This window comes from Triticum aestivum, chromosome 4B (genome assembly GCF_018294505.1).
Source record: "Triticum aestivum cultivar Chinese Spring chromosome 4B, IWGSC CS RefSeq v2.1, whole genome shotgun sequence".
NCBI classification, from domain to species: domain Eukaryota; kingdom Viridiplantae; phylum Streptophyta; class Magnoliopsida; order Poales; family Poaceae; genus Triticum; species Triticum aestivum.
In genome coordinates, this window is record NC_057804.1 from 43332238 (window position 1) to 43337159 (window position 4922).

Genomic DNA, 4922 nt, shown 5'->3' on the forward strand with positions numbered 1-4922 from the left:
GAAACCTCCTCTCTAATTGTCAGGTATAATGGTACTAATTACTTAAAACGTCAATGATATTAATTACCTAAAGCTGATTACTTCAGCATTTTTTTACTTTGACTTGTGTCATCTTTATTTGTCCAACTCTTATTCAGACATAAGCATTTACTCTCTCTGTTCCAAAATAAGTGGTTTTAGTTCAAATTTGAACTAAGACCACGACACTTATTTTGGAATGGAGGGAGTAGCATTTATATTTATCATTACTGAAGGCATTTTATTAACTTTGGTGTATGTTCTCTGAAATCAGATACCTCGAAATAGGGTGCTGATTTTTTCCGTACTAAATTTTTGTTAAACTATATCATTGCAACTTATAGCAAACCATATGTGAGCTGCATCCTTGGAAATTCATTCTCCATGCAATTGTTTTTGTCACTGTTACGCACGTCAATGCTACATCATTCAATTGTAGTTTCTCCACTTACTGGAATTGTCATGGGCGGAGGTGTTGGTGTTTCTATACATGCAAGATTTTGGGTTGCCATAGGGAACATGGTATATTCTACGAATCATACTCAAATGGACTTTTGCTTCCCATGTTGCTTATATATTTATATAATTTAATTGAGCTTGTAGAGGTTCACGGAATGTTTATTTATCATGAAGTAGCTTAAAACCTGCTTGTTTGGATTTCTCACACATGATGTCCAGTTTTTGACTGTGTAATGATGGCATATTATCTTCTTGGAGTCACTCTTTAAAAAATTCCCTCTCCTTATTTGGAGATGAGATTGCCAACACTGCATGTGTGCCACAAATAGATCACTTACCCCATTGTGCCAATGTGCTCAATGAAAAGTGTTTCTTCATTTGAAGGTTACCCATACTCTATCGTATCTATGTCACAAACCCTTCCGTTATACCTCATATACTTAAATATGGATACATCATAATAATTCCAGTACTATGTGTAGCCAATGTACATTATACAAGCCACTGCTGAATCCAACGATACTATAATCCCCTTTTGGAAATAAATAATTTTGGTCTAGCATCTAAAAACGATCCAATCACACATACATTGAATTTTACTTATCGTAGTCTCACATGCACATCATGCACTTTTGAAAATTTTCTCATGTCAGCAGTGTTTCCTCTGCTCCCTCATAAACCAATTGTTCGTTACATTGATTTTATTACTACAAGTCCTACTTCATTAAAACAATTTTCATCTCATGTCTATAAGTGCTGACCTACATCTATCGATCTATGTTGTAAAGAGAAAATAACATGTTTATGGTGAAGGAAATATGCCCTAGAGGCAATAGTAAAATTACTATTTATTTCCTTATATCATGATAGATGTTTATTATTCATGCTAGAATTGTATTAACCGGAAACATAATATATGTGTGAGTACATAGACAAACATAATGTAACTAATATGCCTCTACTTGACTAGCTCGTTGATCAAAGATGGTTAAGTTTCCTAACCATAGACATGAGTTGTCATTTGATTAACGGGATCACATCATTAGGGGAATGATGTGATTGACTTGACCCATTCCATTAGCTTAGCACTTGATCATTTAGTATGTTGCTATTGCTTTCTTCATGACTTATACATGTTCCTACAACTATAAGATTATGCAACTCCCGTTTACCGGAGGAACACTTTGTGTGCTACCAAATGTCACAACGTAACTGGGTGATTATAAAGGAGCTCTACAGGTGTCTCCAAAGGTACATGTTGAGTTGGCGTATTTCGAGATTAGGATTTGTCACTCCAATTGTCGGAGAGGTATCTCTGGGCCCTCTCGATAATGCACATCACTATAAGCCTTGCAAGAAATGTAGCTAATGAGTTAGTTACGGAATGATGCATTATGTAACGAGTAAAGAGACTTGTCGGTAACGAGATTGAACTAGGTATTGAGATACCGACGATCGAATCTCGGGCAAGTAACATACCGATGACAAAGGGAACAACGTATGCTGTTATGTGGTTTGACCGATAAGGATCTTTGTAGAATATATAGGAGCCAATATGAGAATCGAGGTTCCGCTCTTGGTTATTGACCGGAGACGTGTCTCGGTCATGTCTACATAGTTCTCGAACTCGTAGGGTCCGCACGCTTAAAGTTAGATGACGGTTAAATTATGAGTTTATATGTTTTGATGTACCGAAGATAGTTTGGAGTCCCGGATGTGATCACGGACATGACGAGGAGTCTCGAAATGGTCGAGACATGAAGATTGATATATTGGACGACTATATTCGGACACCGGAATGGTTCCGGAGGTTATCGAATGTATACCGGAGTACCGGGGGGTTACCGGAACCCCCCCGGGGGGTTAATGGGCCATATGGGCCCAAAGTGGAGCAAAGGAGGGGCGGCCAGGGCAGGCCGCGCGCCCCCTCCCCCTCTAGTCCGAATAGAACAAGGAGGGGGCGGCGCCCCCCTTTCCTTCCTCTCCTCTCTCCCTTCCTTCCCCCTCTCCTACTTGGACAAGGAAAGGAGGGAGTCCTACTCCCGGTGGGAGTAGGACTCCTCCCTGGCGCGCCTCCTCCTGGCCGGCCGCCCCCTCCCCCTTGATCCTTTATATACGGGGGCGGGGGGAACCTCTAGACACAACAATTGATCCTTTAGATCTATTAGCCGTGTGCGGTGCCCCCCTCCACCATATTCCACCTTGATAATATCGTAGCGGTGCTTAGGCGAAGCCCTCCCTCGGTAGAGCATCATCATCGTCACCATGCCGTCGTGCTGACGAAACTCTCCCTCGAAGCTCGGCTGGATCGGAGTTCGAGGGACGTCATCGAGCTGAACGTGTGCTGAACTCGGAGGTGCCGTGCGTTTGGTACTTGATCGGTCAGATCGTGTCGTGAAGACGTACGACTACATCAACCGCGTTGTGCTAACGCTTCCGCTTTCGGTCTACGAGGGTACGCGGACAACACTCTCCTGTCTCGTTGCTATGCATCACCATGATCTTGCGTGTGCGTAGGATTTTTTTTGAAATTACTATGTTCCCCAACATATGGTTGTATGTTGTTTGGTGAGGGCTAATATGCATGATCCAGTAGACTTGAACTGGTACATAATCCGTTTATTGTTTCATGCAGCTGGCCACTACAATGGTTCTTCAGTATATAGAGTTTCATGTTGAGATTTCGATAATCCCAGGACATCAGATCTCTTTGCCATGCCTGATGGCCTAATGGAGTTGTGCAACACATGCAAGGAAGGTGAAGGTCTGAGTCTGAAGTAAATGATACTAAAGATTGTAAGAATGAGGTGATATCATCCAGATGTAAATTGAATGTTTTAGTTACCATGTACTACAGTTTTGGTCTCTTATTTTTGGCAAATGATTCTTAGTAGTCAGCCACATATCGTGTAGTCCAGATTTTTTAATTTTTGGTTGCATGCTCGTACTAATATTTATTCTTTCTGCTACTGCATCTGGCAGTGTCATATGTGCAATTCAGATGAATATATGATAAGTTCTGCAAGTTCATTTCAAGATATTTTTTTTGTAAAATGTATTATAGAATAGCATGATAGAGCGAATAATGTAACAGAACATGTTACTTAAATACCTACCATATTGTCATGGGTTTTAGTTGATTATTACAATCTTTGTTATTTTATGCTCATTTATGTTATTTATCATTTTCACGTACGAGCTTTATGTAATTGTGGTGAGGACTAGTGATGGTTGTACTGTCTGTTATCCTATCATTGGAACCATTCATAAGTAATATATCACATATATGGTGCCATTACAATGTCAAGGTGCATTATATTTGAAATCACATATATGTTTATGGATCATTATGAGTTCTAAATTATCATTTTTACATGGATAGAGGTGAACAACCTCAAGGGCAGTAATCATTTAAGGTTTCTATTTTTTGGTTTGCAACATAATGCACTCAAAAAGGGTAATCACAAGTTTTTGAGTGCAAGGAGGTTGACCATTGTCTTTTATGGGAGTTCTATAACTAAGCACTCTAATTGTACCCTATAAATATTCTTCGGCCTCCCCCCTTGTTTTTTTCATCCTCTTCAGCGACATGGATGAGGCTAGATGATTCAACTAGCTGTTTGTATCAAAATAGAGGGATGTTTGTAGGCTTCATTGGAAGGTTGTTGCAGAGGATCAGAAACTTATTTTAGTTAATCTTATTATGTGGTACACTTGTGACTTGTTGCTAGAAGTGAGAAGAGGTCAAATGAATCTCTGTAAGATTTTAAACTACGTTGTAGGAAAAATTCAGTTCGTACACACTTGTAACATATGCAGATGGCCTTATCTTTGTTTCTGGGTTGATTGATCTAAGCTATTAACATATTCTAATGTTATATATCTAAACTAACATTTCTAACTCTAATCATTCTGGATCGAAACTGAGGATCAAACAAGGAAGCCCAATGTGCTTAGAAAAGATAGGAGCGCACATGAACGCCTCAAGAGGCGCGCGAGGGCGCGCCCCAACCACTAGTCCTAAGCAAACGCCCCACAGACCATAGGATCTAGATCTGATGGTGACAGTTTTTTAATAGAAAATACACTAATAAAAATGAAATGACATGTGTTTTGTAAAAAATGCCATCCCCAACACTAAAGCTGTCGGCCTTGATTTGTGCATGTCATCCTTTTGCGCAGGGACCATACTAATCTTCTCTATATCATCCAATTTTATCGGATTTCCTCAAATGTCATCTTAGCCAGCAAACGGTCACCGGCTATCGCGGTCCTTTGTAAAAGTTGTTGTACTTTTTTCTTTTTTGCGCTATCTTAGAGAAATTGGTACATCTTTTTTTCTATTTTTTGTGCGGGAATGTGGTTGTGGGTACCCACGTGCCTGACGGGCCAATGAAAGTGTTTTTTTGGGTGAAAAAAAGGCCAGTATGTGGTGACCATGGTTT

General features: G+C 39.9%; 1 non-coding gene across 1 annotated transcript; it reads right to left on the reverse strand.

Annotated features, from left to right (window-relative positions):
• Positions 1-4611: 4611 nt before the first annotated feature.
• On the reverse strand, positions 4612-4715 carry LOC123095237 (U6 spliceosomal RNA). The gene has a single exon (XR_006446142.1). It is a non-coding gene; the product is annotated as a U6 spliceosomal RNA (small nuclear RNA).
• Between the last annotated feature and the right edge of the window lie 207 nt (positions 4716-4922).